The sequence below is a fragment of the Periplaneta americana genome, chromosome 2 (genome assembly GCF_040183065.1).
Source record: "Periplaneta americana isolate PAMFEO1 chromosome 2, P.americana_PAMFEO1_priV1, whole genome shotgun sequence".
Taxonomy (NCBI): domain Eukaryota; kingdom Metazoa; phylum Arthropoda; class Insecta; order Blattodea; family Blattidae; genus Periplaneta; species Periplaneta americana.
This window is the reverse complement of record NC_091118.1, coordinates 210,000,103-210,018,776: the sequence shown is the minus strand read 5'-3', so window position 1 is coordinate 210,018,776 and position 18,674 is coordinate 210,000,103. Positions and strand designations below refer to the sequence as shown.

The 18,674-nt window shown below is 35.8% G+C and overlaps 1 non-coding gene across 1 annotated transcript; it reads left to right on the top strand.

Annotated features, from left to right (window-relative positions):
* Positions 1-2,033: 2,033 nt before the first annotated feature.
* TRNAN-AUU (transfer RNA asparagine (anticodon AUU)) lies at positions 2,034-2,105 on the top strand. The gene has a single exon. It is a non-coding gene; the product is annotated as a tRNA-Asn (tRNA).
* The last annotated feature ends 16,569 nt before the right edge of the window (positions 2,106-18,674 follow it).

Sequence of the window (18,674 nt, the reverse complement as noted above, 5' to 3'; positions counted from 1 at the left end):
CTTAAAGAATGTTGTCGTAAATCTAATATACCGTATATACATATTACTGAAGATAGTGTATTGAAAATTTTGAAAATATTCGCATGGAAATTGTTTGTAAGGAAATGAATTAACAAAGCAACTACTGTTACATCATAAGCAAAAGATACGTGCCCATGTGTTGTAAAAATGTCAGCTCTATAGCTTCAGCAGATTTCGAGAAAATAATTTAATATTTTGATGATAGGAAGTTGATCACAAATATCACCTTAAAAGCATAATGCGATAAGAGTTTTGTTATGTAATATTAGTTACACTTAAAACAGATACAGTACCTAGGTAACTTTGCTTTGTACTGTAAAATTGTTTTGATTAGTTTATTGATTACTTTTGTAAGGCTAAAGTACCATCAATATAGATTCCAACTTATCATGTCATACTCAATCTCTTTCTTTGGAATATCACTTTCTTTAAGAATGATGTGTTTCATCCACTTAATGCAGTATAATATTATACTACTATGGAATTTAAGTGAATATTCCTTCTTAACTCTCTATTATGTTATTAAGATTTAAAACACAAGTGCAATATTAAGAAATCAGTGTTAGTACTTTTGTTTTACAGAAAATATAGATAATATCAAACAGAAAGAAGCCATATAAAAATAACGACATAAAATTTCACGTTCCGTTTGAAGTTTGTGCACCACTGTTTTCTTAATCCAACAGGCTGCTTATTGATATACACAACCCTTCCTCTTTCCATACTTAGCGCTTGCTGCCCGCGCACGATGTCAAGGTCAGAAAAATGCGCTTGCTTTGACATCACTGAGGTAGGGGGTATCGAACCTGAGGCAGTGGAGCATGAAGTGCGCCTTGAGTCACTGTTGCGGCGCGGGCCGTACTCGTCATGTCTCGTGCGGCCCAGGGTTGCGCTAACTTTTGATCTTGTTGGCAGAAGAGACGTAGGAACAAGTGGAGTCTGCAGCGGAGGTGTCAAACTCACTTTGCAGCGGCTGCGGACGGCATTCATAATTCAGAATGGAACACACCTTCTTCCTCAGGCCATCAACTAAGTTAACCCCCCCCCCCGCCCGTTCCGCTATTGCGTTATAAGTTTAAATGAAGCCCTTTAAGGAATTCGATTCCTGCGACATGTTTTATTTAACCCAGTCTTGTGTGTGACACATGCTGCAAGAATGTCTGCCTCATGCATAATTCTCCCCTCGGCAGCACTGGCGTTGATAATTCATGTTGAGAGCAGCTCCAATTAGCCCCGTACTATCACCGCGTCATCACTATCATCATTATATTTTGATTTCTTTTAATGCTGTAGTATGAACTGCGAATTTACCTAGATTTTATGAAATTTAAGCTAGTTTACGAGATGAGACCCACGATTTGCCATATAGTCACCTGACATTTGCCTTACAGTTCGGGAAGAAACTCAGAGAAAACAGGCCATAATCGTAATGGGTAGAATTCTGCTTCTTTTGTATGCGGATGACGTGAATATGGTGTTTTTTTTCTCCGAATCCCTTCTCCTCAAATCAACTTTCTCAAACATATATTCCTAATCTAAATTTTTCTGAATGAAAATTTTCTATTCCTGTTACTAGAATTATAAATAAGTCTGTATTGTGAATAATTTCGAGGGAAAAATTGTTCCGGAGCCGGGTATCGAACCCGGGACCTTTGGTTTAACGTACCAACGCTCTACCACTGAGCTACTCGGGAACTCTAACCGACACCGATCCAATTTTTCCCTCTATATCCACAGACCTCAAAGTGGGCTGACAACCGTCAAGCAACCAACTTCGAGTGCACACTAACTCCATGTGACTTAAATTGTGGTTTTATGGTAACGAACAGTAACGTGTATTATGCAAATCAAGATTTCAGGTACAACTCCCTGTAAAGTTGTTCGTTAACAGAAAACCACAATTTAAGTCACACAGAGTTAGTGTGCACTCGAAGTTGGTTGCTTGACGGTTGTCAACCCACTTTGAGGTCTGTGGATATAGAGGGAAAAATTGGATCGGTGTCGGTTAGAGTTCCCGAGTAGCTCAGTGGTAGAGCGTTGGTACATTAAACCAAAGGTCCCGGGTTCGATACCCGGCTCCGGAACAGTTTTTCCCTCGCAATTATTCAAATCAACTTTACAGGGAGTTGTACCTGAAATCTTGATTTGCAAGTCTGTATTGCTTTTTTTTTTTTAATTCTGTAAAACCATGTATTTAGATTTAATTACGAAAGTTCTCAAATTTAATTACATGAATTAACATTTCCAATTCTAAAACTTAGAAACGTACAGCAGAGTCCGTATAGGTCAGTTTCTGTCAGATGCGTTTCCCATTCACTGTGGGCTAAAGCAAGGAGATGCACTATCACCTTTACTTTTTAACTTCGCTCTACAGTATGCTATTAGGAAAGTCCTGGATAACAGAGAGGGTTTGGAATTGAACGGGTTACATCAGCTGCTTGTCTATGTGGATGACGTGAATATGTTAGGAGAAAGTCCACAAACGATTAGGGAAAACACGGAAATGCTACTTGAAGCAAGTAAAGCGATAGGGTTGGAAGTAAATCCCGAAAAGACTTCGTATATGATTACATCTCGTGACCAGAATATTGTACTAAATGGAAATATAAAAATTGGAGATTTATCCTTCGAAGAGGTGGAAAAATTCAAATATCTTGGAGCAACAGTAACAAATATAAATGACACTCGGGAGGAAATTAAACGCAGAATAAATATGGAAAATGCCTGTTATTATTCGGTTGACAAGATTTTTTCATCCAGTCTGCTGTCAAAAAATTTGAAAGTTAGAATTTATAAAACAGTTATATTACCGGTTGTTCTGTATGGCTGTGAAACTTGGACTCTCACGTTGAGAGAGGAACAGAGATTAAGTGTGTTTGAGAATAAGGTTCTTAGGAAAATATTTGCGGCTAAGACGGATGAAGTTACAGGAGAATGGAGAAAGTTACACAACTCAGAACTGCACGCATTGTATTCTTCACCTGACATAATTAGGAACATTAAATCAAGACGTTTCAGATGGGCAGGGCATTTAGCACGTATGGGCGAATCCAGAAATGCATATAGAGTGTTAGTTGGGAGGCCGGAGGGAAAAAAGACCTTTGGGGAGGCCGAGACGTAGATGGGAAGATAATATTAAAATGGATTTGAGGGAGGTGGGATGTGATGGTAGAGACTGGATTAATCTTGCTCAGTATAGGGACCAATGGCGGGATTATGTGAGGGCGGCAGTGAACCTCCGGGTTCCTTAAAAGCCAAAAGTAAGTAAGTAGGTGTTCTGCCCAAGGGCAGGTCTTTCACTGCAAACCCAGCTTTCTCCAATCTTTCCTATTTTCTGCCTTCCTCTTCGATTCCTCATATGATCCATATGCATGATGTATCTTAATGTCGTCTATCATCTGATATCTTCTTCTGCCCCGAACTCTTTCTTCCGTTCACAATTCCTTCCAGTGCATCCTTCAGTAGACAGTTTCTTCTCAGCCAGTGACCCAACCAATTCCTTTTTCTCTTCCTCATCAGTTTCAGCTTCATTCTTTCTTCACCCACTTTTTCCAACACAGCTTCATTTCTTATTCTGTCTGTCCACTTCACACGTTCCATTCTTCTCTATAGGCTACCCACATTTCAAATTCTTCTATTTGCCTCATCTTCACTTCGTCGTAATGTCCATGTTTCTGTCTCATGCAACGCCACACTCCATACAAAGCACTTCACTAGTCTCTTCCTTAGTTTTTTTTTTCCAGAGGTCCGCAGTAGATGCTCCTTTTTCTATTAAAAGCTTCCTTTGCCATTGCTATCCTCCCTTTGACTTCCTGGCAGCAGCTCATGTTACTGCTTATAGTACACCCCAAGTATTTGAAGCTGTCCACTTGCTCTACTGCCTCATTTAGAATTCCTAAGTCTATCTTCCCTATTTTTCTTCCTATGACCATGATCTTCGTCTTATTTGCATTTATCTCCATCCCAAACTGCTCACAGCTGTCATTTAGCTCCAGTAGCATATCCGATAGTATCATCTCCTCTTCTGATAACAACGCCATATCATCTGCAAATCTTATGCACTTTATTCTTCTTCCTCCTACTATCATCCTTCCTATGTTCTGAAAACTGTTCTTCACTAAATCCTCCAAGTAGATATTGAACAGCAGGGTATGTGATAAAGGACATCCTTGATGTACTCCTCTCCCTATTTCACTTCCTTGATACATTTCTTCTTCTATCCTTACTTTGGTTCAATATAAGATTACTGAACAAACTTTTCCCTTTCCAATCCGCCCCAATTTTTTACAGAATCCTCATCATTTTATCCTAATCCACTTATGTAATGTATGTATATATGTATGTATTTTATTGTATTGGGTTATTTTACGACGCTGTATCAACAGCTAAGGTTATTTAGCGTCTGAATGAGATGAAGGTGATAATGCCGGTGAAATGAGTCCGGGGTCCAGCACCGAAAGTTATCCAGCATTTGCTCATATTGGGTTGAGGGAAAACCCCGGAAAAAAACCTCAACCAGGTAAGTTTCCCCGACCGGGATTCAAACCCGGGCCACCTGGTTTCACTGCCAGACGCGCTGACCGTTACTCCACAGGTGTGGACTGGATGTATGTGTGTATGTATGTATCAATAGACGGTCCCGCGCCGTGGCGTCGCGGTCTAAGGCATCCTGCCTAGGACTCGCGTTACGGAATGCGCGCTGGTTCGATTCCTCATGGGGGAAGAAATTTTCTCATTAAATTTCGGCCAGTGTATGGGACCGGTGGCGAGTCCTTGGCATCAACCCTCTTTTATTAGACTACCCCCCTTTGATTACCTGGTTGGGTTTTTCCGAGGTTTTCTCCCCACCAAAAGGCAAATGCCGGGTAATATTTTGGCGAATCCTCATCTCACATCTCGCCAAAATATTGTAAAAAATTGCACAAAATTTGTAAAAATTGTAGAAAATTACTAAATTGTAAAACTGTAAAAATTTGTAAAAATTGTAATTGTAAAATTTTGACTTGTTCCACATCTTAAAACTTCATTGCTCATGTAAGATCAATGGAATATAATAAATGAATGAATGAATGAATGAATGAATGAATGAATGAATGAATGAATGAATGAATCCAGCATCGTGATGCACTTGTTGAGCTACGATAGGTAGCGAAAATCCGGTTTAGCAAACCAGCTATAACGCCCGGGGGGGATCATCGTGCTAACCACACGATACCTCCGTTCTGGTTGGATGATCGTCCACCTCTGCTTCGGCATGTGGGCGTGGTGCCAGCAGCTGGCTGTTCGGACTTGGCCCTTCAGGGCTGTAGCGCCATGGAATGGAACAATAGATGAATGTAGGCTGTAAAAGGGACACATTTCTAAAGCAGGAATCCTTAAAATGCAGTTTCACATGGATTCCTGAATGAAGAGACTACCTGTTTGTTGTTGATCCAGGTGATGTTTATTCAGAATTAATTGCTATGTGGATAGATACGTTTGGTGGCCAATTAATGTCTCTCAGCATAATATGCTCAGTGTGGCATGTCGTACTACACAAAGCTGCACTTAATCTGATGTCTCACGGAGTGAAATCGCTTTAACAACACGTCTTAAATGTAATGAAATTGTGGGAAGAGTACATCAGTACTTAGCAGGGGGGTTTGATCGACGTTGTTTATGACGTGCAAAGTGATGGCGAGGCTGCGTTTTATTTACACTAATTCATAAGTTAGGCTAATGGAAGCAGCAGCAGCCGTTCTGAAATTTTTACTGCAAAAGTTAAGTTTCAGTTCCGAGTTCAGTCTGCGTGAATACCATGTCGTACAAGTTACTATGTTAACTGTAGAGAACCACTAGGAGGTACTGTTCACACCTTACCGTGAATTCATACATTTATAGTGTTCTGCCCAAGGGCAGGTCTTTTGCTGCAAATCCAGCATTCTTCAGTCTCTCCTATTTTCTGCCTTCCTCTTTGTCTCCTCATATTGTGATCCATATATCTTAATGTCGTCTATCATCTGATATCTTCTTCTGCCCCGAACTCTTCTCCCGTTCACCACTTCTTCCAGTGCATTCTTCAGTAGGCAGTTTCTTCTCAACCAGTGACCCAGCCAATTCATTTTCCTCTTTCTGATCGGTTTCATTATCATTCTTTCTTCATCCACTCTTTCCAACACAGCTTCGTTTCTTACTCTGTCTGTCCATTTCACATTTCTATTCGTTTCTCTTCACTTCGTCGTAATGTCCATGTTTCTGCCCCCATAAAATGCCACACTCCACACAAAGAACTTCACTAGTCTTTTCCTTCGTTCTTTCTCCAGAGGTCCACAGATGATGCTCCTTTTCCTTTTTCTATTAAAAGCTTTCTTTGCCATTGCTGTCCTCCTTTTGACTTCCTGGCAGCAGCTCATGTTACTGCTTATAGTTCACCCCAAGTATTTGAAGCTGTCCACTTGCTCTACTGCCTCATATAGAATTCGCAATTTTATTTTTCCTCCAACAACCATGGTCTTTGTCTTGTTTGCATTTATCTTCATTCCATACTGCTCACAGCTGTCATTTAGCTCCAGTAGCATATCCCATAGTATCGTCTCTTCTTCTGCTAAAAACGCCTTATCATCAGAAAATAAGGTGTCGTTAAAATTCTGTTTAATTTGCTTATCTCTTTATTAAATTTTTCCTCTGTTTTTTATTGGTTGAGTAATCGATATAGTACATTCCTTACTCCAATTGTTAATTTTTTATAAAAATACTTATTTTTTTTTAATATCACTAACATCCACGTTCTTTCTTTCTCTCTTCATTCATTCATTCATTCATTCATTCATTCATTCATTCATTCACTATCTCAGTTCGTATATTAATTCAGTCAGATTTGTTGTGTCAATATTTTTACATTCAATATTTTATTATTTTATTCCTAAAAATACACATTAAATCACATTTTAATTTATTTTAAAGTGTCCTTATTAATTCATTTACGTTTCCACAGTCATCCTTTATGTTTTCATTAACTGTTCGTGCGTTCACGTTCTCCTAATTCATTAATTTAAGCATTCATGTATACCTGAAATTATGCCGCGTATTTTTGAAACACCCTGTATATATAATCTGAGACGATTCTGTCCGACGCCGGGGTGGGTATCCGTGTGGCTTAGTGGATAAGGCATCAGCACGTAGAGCTGAAAACCCGGGTTCAAATCCCGGTGCCGGAGGGAATTTTTCTCCGTTCCATTACTCTTTCATCGTATTTTCATTAGTCATATCTTCATTTATCGATAATTTTGTTTATTTCATTCTCTTATGTCATTATTTCATTTGTTCATGTATTGATCATTAGTTCATTCGCCTATGTTTTCATTCATTCGCCTATATTTTCATTCATTCATTCATTCATTCATTTACGTCTGCACTAAACATTCATGTCTTAATTCTTTCAAGTCTTCATCATTCATTCATGTATTTTTTTATTCCTGTAATTATTGTATATTTGTAATGGTATTATTGTATATTATACATCAATGCCACCGGGTGTGTACCCAATTGTATTGTTAATAAATACATACATACAATTCATATAAGTCTCTTTAACACACACGTTTTTAAATTGTGAAAAAGTAAATACAATATTTTTCTACCAAATGTAAATTTCAAAAGAATCATTAACACTGTTCAGAGATTACATTTTGAGTTTAAATCCAGAATCATTATTCATTTATTCATTTCTTAATTCATTACCGCCTTCATTATTCAATCATTCTTTCATATTTTTATTAATTTACACCTTCATCATTCAAATTTTAATCCATTTACGCCTTCATTCATGTATTAATTCATTTATACCTTCCTTCATTCGTTCTTTCAGGTTTTAATTCATTTACCCATTCATCATTTGTCGTAATTAATTTAAGTTTTCATTCATTCACTTATTCTTTCATGTTTTATTTCATTTATGTCATCATTCATTCAGTCTTTCATGTTTTAATTCATTTACGCCTTCATCATTCATGTCTTAATCGATTTACGTCTTAATTAATTAATTCATTCTTTTATTCTTTAATTCATTTATACCTTCATTCATTCGTTTTTTTAAGTTTTAATTCAATTACCTTTTCAACATTTATGTCTTAATTAATTTTCGTCTTCATTCATTCATTCATTCATTCATTCATTCATTCATTCATTCATTCTTTCATGTTTTAATTTATACCTTCATTCGTTTATTTTTTCATGTTTTAATTCTTTACCCCTTCATCATTTAGTCTTAATTCATTTACGTCTTCATTCATTCATTAATTCATTCATGTTTTAATTCATGTATACCTTAATTCATTCATTCTTTCATGTTTTAATTTATACCTTCATTGGTTTATTTTTTCATGTTTTAATTCTTTACCCCTTCATCATTTAGTCTTAATTCATTTACGTCTTCATTCATTCATTCATTCATGTTTTAATTCATGTATACCTTAATTCATTCATTCTTTCATGTTTTAATTTATACCTTCATTCGTTTATTTTTTCATGTTTTAATTCTTTACCCCTTCATCATTTAGTCTTAATTCATTTACGTCTTCATTCATTCATTCATTCATGTTTTAATTCATGTATACCTTAATTCATTCATTCTTTCATGTTTTAATTTATACCTTCATTCGTTTATTTTTTCATGTTTTAATTCTTTACCCCTTCATCATTTAGTCTTAATTCATTTACGTCTTCATTCATTCATTCATTCATGTTTTAATTCATGTATACCTTAATTCATTCATTCTTTCATGTTTTAATTTATACCTTCAGTCGTTTATTTTTTCATGTTTTAATTCTTTACCCCTTCATCATTTAGTCTTAATTCATTTACGTCTTCATTCATTCATTCATTCATGTTTTAATTCATGTATACCTTAATTCATTCATTCTTTCATGTTTTAGTTTATACCTTCATTCGTTTATTTTTTCATGTTTTAATTCTTTACCCCTTCATCATTTGGTCTTAATTCATTTACGTCTTCATTCATTCATTAATTTATTCATTCATTCATTCATCCATTCATTCATCCATCAATTCATCCATCCATTCATTCTTTCATGTCTTCATTGTTAAGTTATTCGGCCCTTCATCCTCTGGTCGAAACTCGAACTCACGCCCTGTCTCCGCAGCGGATGAATAACTCACACCTGTGTAGTCTCTGTCTGTTTATTTTCGTGGTGGTGATCTTATTGTCTGCGGCTGGCACACGCTGGATTCCCGCTCTCGGTGAACGTCAAAGTGTCGAGATGTCTATTAAGAGCAGACGGCGGAGTTAACCCCCAGTCAATCAAGACCAGAATACGATCAATCCTCGCACTGATCCAGTTCATACCGGGATACACGTCAGCAAGGTCATGGCTCCGTGTTGCATTTGTCACTTGCGGAGTAAAAGTTTTTCCCTTTCTTACTATCGTGTTTGTTTTTACATGTGACATCAGTTGCCTAGCAACTGCAGTGAGATATATTACGTTATTCTGATGTTATTTCCTTAGCAACGGGTTATTAAAATGGAAAACAGTAATTTCAACAGTAATCTCACTAGACGTTTTGATTTATCTAGAGAAAATCAAAACTCGAGTGGGATTTAATTGACTATTACACGATTAGAAGTAACGAAGTACTCCAATACAATAAAATATTAATTGACTTATGAAAATACAACTGTCTTCAAACGTATTATTGTACCATCTCAACATTACAAATATTACGCTAGATGCATGCTACATGGCAGTAGTGTCTTTATACAGACACTGTAATGATTACTATTCAATAAATCTTAATATTAAACAATCTCTGATACGTGACTATCCATAATATCGTATAGCAGAAGTTCTTTTTATCCTCTCAGAGCAGAAGCTATAACATAACCTAACTAATATACACAAGTGTTAGAAAAGTTTTAATTAACGACGATTACATAAAAAATAAACATGAATAATTTTAAAAGGAATAATTATTGAATGTACAATTTTCAAATTTGAATGTGGTTGGTGGTTCAATTGATGTTATATTGGATGTGTGCGTAATAGAAGTGGAACTCGTTGATTTAGGCCTACATGGTGTATTCAACTTATTCAGGATTTCCGAATGGTGCTCTTCATTTATTTGTAAATCGGATTTCAGAAGATGCATAGGTATGATCAGTGATTTTTATTAATTCTTGTTCTTGAATGCCAATGCGAGTCATATTTGAAACTGCTGTGCATCGACTGGAGTGGTTTGTAATTTTATATATATTTTTGACGTCCAGACCAGCGCAATTTCAAATGTTGGCAAACAAAGAAACAAATGCTAGGGACGCGATAAAATTAAATAAATGCTAGGGACGCGATAAAATTAAACAAATGCTAGGGACGCGATAAAATTGTGCGATAAGCAGCCATGATTGGTTGAAATACGTCCTTTCGTACCGTTTTATTGGTCAAAAGTAGTATGACGTAGTAAGAGTGTAATAGTCAATATAATTAAATACTTATATGAGATACTGAATGGACCGAAAGTAATGTTTTTAATTTCATGGGGTTATTTATTGAGATATTTGAAACAAAAGTATGTAATACAATTTTGTTCGTTTTTCCTTCCTTTTATAGATAAAAATAGTTTCATATGAAACATTTCATATCGTATTTTCGTAAGCCATTCATTTAATTCCCAATATTCTCAGTCAATTTAGAAGAGCAGTGTATTATGATAATAAGTGATTGAAAGAATTTTAGTTTTGTCCTTGAAATGTGCAGAAATTTGATTCGAACAAATATAACATTGTAAAATTCCTTACATAACGAAAAGTTACGGTGCAGCGTGAATATAATATTACGCCTAACATAACACAGCACTGTCTATAACAGTAATATTTGCATTATTGTACAGTTTCACTTTTTTTCTTTCCAGGTAAGACCAACCTGCACTCTGCTGCCATTGCTCTACATTTCTTTCGACGTCTTTTGGTGTTTTCTTGTAAGTACGATGCATTGGTCCCTGGATACTTTCTCATGCTTAATAGTTATATTATTAATTTATTTTTGTTGTACCTTGTGTATCAGGGTTTATTAAATTATATTATAAACGTTCAAATAAAAATTTTTCAGATTTATTTTCAGTGAAGAATACCAGACATTCTGAAAATTATTTGCTTCCATAATAATGAAACATACTCCCTCTGAACGTTTTTTTTATGCCAAATACTTTTTCTTGAACCTATCCAACTTCAGTTTTTGAGTATCAACGCGAAAACGCAAGTAACAATGTCAGGACGATCAGTGGGTTTTTCATGTGGGAGTAAAGCAATAGCTATTTCTGGTCATTGTGGATTGTAGGTGAAAGTTAACAAAAATGTCAGGTTTACTATGCTTTCGAATAATGGACATAGCATCTTGGTATAGCTGCTGCATGTAGAGCTTGAAATGTGGAGTGTAAAATCATTTTATCCTGCTAAGAGATCTTGTTGTAATGATCGGGAGAATACAACATTTTGTAGGCCTCTTATTTTATCAGTAAGTAATACCTTTTAGTCTTTCCTCAGGAACTGTAATTTTTGCGCTCTCTCGAGCCAATACTGAAGACAATGACGCATATAAATATCTACACCACACCGCCATTAAGTACATGAAAAAGACCCAACCCCACTTGATTAATAACTACAAAAATATTTCATTTTTAATAACAATATTATTATCTTACGTAAGTTTTGTAGTTACATACACTATATAGCCGCCAATCAGTAAATTATAGAAATCAAGATCCAATTTAAGATATTCTCTACATCTACTTACAAGGTCCACACCTATGGAGTAAGGGTTAGCGCGTCTGGCCGCGAAATCAGCTGGTCCGGGTTCGAATCCCGGTCGGGGCAAGTTACCTGGTTGACGTTTTTTCCGGGGTTTTCCCTCAACCCAATACGAGCAAATGCTGGGTAACTTTCGGTGCTGGACCCCGGACTCATTTCACCGGCATTATCACCTTCATTTCATTCAGACGCTAAATAACCTGTGATGTTGATACAGCGTCGTAAAATAAGGCAATAAAATAAATAAATAAAAAATCTACTTACATAACCCCACTTTCACATCATGAACATAGCATTAATATGTATAATTACGGAAAAAGAGTCATATCATGGCATTAATTATAATAATATTTCATTTCTAATGGTAATAATGTCATCAAACCACCTCAAAATTTGTATATTTTAATATCCAATACACAGCTGTACTCAGAAAATTACACATCGCAGAATCAGACCTGTAAATTATTTTTTAGTAAGAGTTGAAACTTTTAATAACCAATTGAATTTGAGCTGTAAATATGTCAGCAATCCTGCACGTCATGGCCTTCGTATAATAGCCTATTGTTTATTGTACTGCGTGTTTTGTTTTATCTTGTAATGTATTTAGTTCTCAAAACTGACGAAAGATGGATTTTGAAAATAGGAAAATTATGTAGGAAAACTAACGCTTCACTGAAAACTACTATTTTTCTGAAAAACGTTGGGATTCAAGCTTCAAAATGAGGGGTCATTTATTAAAATCCGTTCAGCCGTTTCCCCGTAATTTCCATTACCAGTTCAAAGTACATATATATATATATATATATATATATATATATATATATATATATATATATATATAGATATTTTGTTGATTATCAAGGTCTAATAGTCGAAATATATTAAGGTTTATTTCATCTTGAGGAATTATATACAGGGACATCATTTTATTTTTACTAACATTTTTAATATAACCTGGCTATACCTTTTGATTAACGGTTAAGAACCGGAACCCCCTTCCCCGACTGGAGTTCGATGATACTGGCGTAAAAAACAAACAAATCACTTTACTAGGTGTAGGAGGGAAGAAAAGTAGTTCATCCATTTACGTAAACTAGGAAATATCGCAATTTTGAGTTTGATAATTTTCATTAGGTTTTTGTTTCATCAAAATACAGTACTGTATTAACAATAAGTGTTTTTACTCGAACTGAGCTGTCCATGCGGACGTATTCATTATGCAGTGTATATTATACTGTCTACAGCACATTAGCGTACAATATAGAGAATGAAGTTAAGTTGAAAAATAATCATAATATGGATATTTAAACACATTTTTGAAAATGGTGGCCGTTCATTTCGATACAGGCTTCAGTTCTAATGTACATATTATCGCAGTATAGACTATTGCATCTAATTCCAGTTATCGTATTAGTAACTCATGTTGGAATAATTCTGTACCTACTCTATAAAAGAGTACCTTACGTACTGTAAATTCAATCTTCACTTCTGCCCGACCCGCACAGATAAAATTACTCAGACATACTATCTACTGTCCGTCCAAGTAGTTTTGTCACAGGATCGTAGAAAGGGGAGAAATCACGTGACAGTTAATTACTTAACGAGGCCCTTTTATTCAAGTTATTTTAAACAGTTGTGTAATATTAAGTAGACGTCCAATTCCTAACAGAAATTAATGTTTTCAGAAAAGAGCCAAGACAGCCCAGCCACTAGCCTTTACAGAGGGGCGAACAGAAGGGGTGGGGGCAACCGGGATGCGACGTAGGCAAACGGACAGTAGGGGAGACTGTTGTACCTTTAGCATAGTGTACCTTTGAACATTTTTGTTTTTTTTTTAATTTTTGCTACTACCTAGAGGACTCAAACTGAATAGATTGTAGAGAAAGCCGCTAAGTAGGTCTGGTCGTAGTTTCAGTTTGATTTATTGCAAAGTTTGAGTTCCGTAGACAAAAGAAGTTTTTTTAGTACCAAAAGTAAACATTTCGTTCATTGATATACGTTTTCTAACACAAACCCAGATTGCATTTGTTAATATCTTTCAAGTACGGCGTGTTTCCTATCATCTGGTGAGTAATAACATATTTTAATTACCATCATTTATTTGACTCTCTAGTTTTCGGAGCCATATTTGTTTTAACGTGCACCCTCTTGTACCTTTGAACACAAAACATCTTGTACCATGGAACATGTTCCAAATTACACGATACTATCGGTTTTTGTTTTTCTTTTATTTTAAGGTCATGTCACGAAGTAAGTCTGGAATTAAGAGGCCCCCAATTGATCCGGATGCCTTGAAGAAAGGTGTTGAAGCAGTTATTGCTTCTCCAGGAAATAAAATCTAAATCAGAGAAGCCTGCTCTGGTTTATGATTGAAAATACATCTATACTAATAATAAATCTGTAGCCGAAATTTTTCTGGTAATTTTCGATTTTCCAAAAATCATTGGTCCCAACATATATAATTAACCACCCTGAAACCGAAAATCGCATTTTTGAAATTTTTGTTTGTATGTCTGTCTGTATGTTTGTTACCTTTTCACACGATAATGGCAGAACCGATTTATATGAAAATTGGAATATAAATTAAGTTCGTTGTAACGTAGATTTTAGGCTATATGGCATTCAAAATACTTTATTTAAAAGGGGGGTTATAAGGGGGCCTGGATTAAATAAATCGCAATATCTCGCTTATTATTGATTTTCATGAAAAATGTTACATAACAAAAGTTTCTTTAAAAATGATTTCCGATAAGTTTTATTCTTAACACAATTTTGATAGGACTGATATTTAATGAAATAAATGAGTTTTAAAATTAAAATAACGCCATCTAAGACGGTGCAATGAATTAAGAACAAATGACTTCGTCTATAGGGGGCCTTGGACAACAACAATCGAAACAGGGGCCTTGGACATCAACAATCGAAAGCTATTAAACATAGCCTACAGAGAATGTTTCTGTGTTTGTATGAAGTAATATCAGAAGCTAAATTAACCGATTTGTATAATTAATTATTAATTCACCATTGGAAAGTGTAGTTTCTTTAGATGGACATAATGCCATAATGTTATTACAGTAACTTCTGAGTAAATCGAGGACAGGTGAGATTAAAATAGCTTCTTATGGACAGAAAATTTGATAGGCTATTTTGTACATTAGTTTTCTGTATTTCTTAAAATAATATTTATGTACACTCATTTTAATCTCAGAGAATTAATGAACAACGAGAGTGTATTGATTTAGTATGCAGTAATAGTACGTTAGCTTAGCAATCCATTATTTTATAATTCAAATTTTAACTATGCTCAATTGAATCGTGTTAAAATATATAAAATATATATGCAATAAATGCAATGCAAAAAAAAAATTGGGTAATGAGCGAAGCAGATTATCTTGCGCTGTTGTAGAAGTTGTTCCCTGGATCAAACGTCCTATTTTAATTATGTAATTACTTTATAGTTATTTCCAACAGGTGCAGAGGAGCGGACGGGTATGACTAGTTTTAAATATGATTGTCAGTTTTTACAGCTATATTCCCCCCTGTATTTCATGTGTTCCAACTTACAAGAGTGTATGTTCCAAGGTACGTGATCCTGTTGTACCTTTGAACACATTACATATTCCTTCATTTTATTTTTTCCATCCTTAATAGATCTGTAAAACAGGAAAATACATAGAGGAAGTTGTAAAGGAATCTTCAATAATTATTTCAAGCATTTTTTCATTTAAAAAATTTCATTTCCCAAAATTAAAAAAAATAAAATGTGAAAATTGTTTAAAGGTACAACAGTCTCCCCTACCTGTGCGTAAATATGATTCGATATTGAAAGCTGTTTCGTCACCGGAAAACGCGATCATTTTTCTGTAACGTACTATAGTCACTACCTCAGTACTGCGGCCTTGGTTCTGTGTGGAGGACAGTTGGAACTTCATTAGTAGAGGGGGTGGGAGTGAAGTACATTCAAAAACTCAGATACAATAAAAATTGAAGTAAAAATAAAATGATGTCCCTGTATTAGAGACCGCAGTAAGAAAGTTTTCACACTTCACAGGCGTTCAGTTGCGGAGATCTGTGCAGTTCGCTATTGCAGTCAGATAGTGTTGGAGTATAATACGAAACCCTTGCTGCTCTGCTGTAAGATCACAAAAATAGGAGTGCTAAGGTCTCGCCTTCTTGAATAATTAACCAGTGTTAGTGCTGCAGCAGATTGACAAGTAAATTCCAGTAGCTGCTGCTGCGGTGCGGCCCGCTCGGAGTCTGCGGTTCGCGCTGACTGACAACTGAAAGGGCGGCTGCTGCGGAGCGAGTTCTTGCGGTGAGTCCTTGAGGAGGGCCGACGTGGGCACGAAACTTTGATCTTGGGATTTTACAGAAACAAAGCCTTGCAGCTCCGCTCAAGAAGAAGGAGTGATTCTTAGAACAACAGTTGCACATAGTCTGTTACATACATACATACATACATACATACATACATACATACCGCTACATACATACATACCGGTACATACTGTACATACATACCGGTACATAAGTAATATACATACATACCGGCACATAAGTTGCATACATACATACCGCTACATACATACATACCGGTACATACATACATACCGGTACATACATACATACCGGTACATACTGTACATACATACCGGTACATAAGTTACATACATACATACCGGTACATAAGTTACATAATTACATACCGGTACATACATACATACATACATCCCGGTACATACTGTACATACATACCGGTACATAAGTTACATACATACATACCGGTACATAAGTAATATACATACATACCGGCACATAAGTTGCATACATACATACCGCTACATACATACATACCGGTACATACATACATACCGGTACATACATACATACCGGTACATACTGTACATACATACCGGTACATAAGTTACATACATACATACCGGTACATAAGTTACATAATTACATACCGGTACATACATACATACATACATCCCGGTACATACTGTACATACATACCGGTACATAAGTTACATACATACATACCGGTACATAAGTTACATACATACATACCGGTACATACTGTACATACATACCGGTACATAAGTTACATACATACATACCGCTACATACATACATACCGGTACATAAGTTACATAATTACATACCGGTACATACATACATACATACATACATACATCCCGGTACATACTGTACATACATACCGGTACATAAGTTACATACATACCGGTACATACTGTACATACATACCGGTACATAAGTTACATACATACATACCGGTACATAAGTTGCATACATACATACCTCTACATACATACATACCGGTACATAAGTTACATACATACATACCGGTACATACATACATACCGGTACATACTGTACATACATACCGGTACATAAGTTACATACATACATACCGCTACATACATACATACCGGTACATAAGTTACATAATTACATACCGGTACATACATACATACATACATACATACATACATACATCCCGGTACATACTGTACATACATACCGGTACATAAGTTACATACATACCGGTACATACTGTACATACATACCGGTACATAAGTTACATACATACATACCGGTACATAAGTTGCATACATACATACCTCTACATACATACATACCGGTACATAAGTTACATACATACATACCGGTACATACATACCGGTACATACTGTACATACATACCGGTACATAAGTTACATACATACATACCGCTACATACATACATACCGGTACATAAGTTACATAATTACATACCGGTACATACATACATAAATACATACCGGTACATACATACATGCATACCGGTACATACATACATACATACATACGTACATACATACATACATACATACATACATACATACATACATACATACATACATACATACATACATACATACATACATACATACATAATGGCTTTTAGAGAACCCGGAGGTTCGTTGCCGCCCTCACATAAGCCCGCCATCGGTCCCTATCCTGAGCAAGATTAATCCAGTTTCTACCATCATATCCCACCTCCCTCAAATCAATTATAATATTATCCTCCCATCTACGTCTCAGCCTCCCCAAAGGTCTTTTTCCTCTCAGGTCTTCCGACTAACATTCTATTTACCTTTCTGCATGAACCCATACGTGCTACATGCCCTGCCCATCTCAAACGTCTGGATTTAATGTTCCTAATTATGTCAGGTGAAGGATAAAATGCGTCCAGTTCTGCGTTGTGTAACTTTCTCTACTCTCCTGTAACTTTACCCCTGTTAGCTCCAAATATTTTCCTGACCACCTTATTCTCAAACGCCCTTAACCTATGTTCCTCTCTCAAAGTGAGAGTCCAAGTTTCACAACCATAAAGAACAACCAGTAATATAGCTGTTTTATAAATTCTGACTTTCAGCTATTTTGAGAGCTGATTGGATGATAAAAGCTTCTCAACCTAATAATAGCAGGCATTTCCCATATTTATTCTGCTTTTAATTTCCTCCGAGTGTCATTTACATTTGTTACTGTTGCTGTACTATGTTCTAGTCATGAGAAGTAATCATATACTTTGTCTTTTCGGGATTTATTTGGAAACGTATCTCTTTACTTGCTTCAAGTGCTTTCCCTAATAATTTATGGATTTTATAATACGTCTAGACGACATCAACAGTGATGACTATGATGATAATGATGATGATGATAATAATGAAGAAGGGAAGAGGAGGAAGAAAAGAAGAAGAAGAAAATTGATAATGACTGTATGTGAAAGTGAACTTTTTGGAAACCCAACAGCTACAGACCTGTGCTTCTAGTTAAAGACTTCATGCA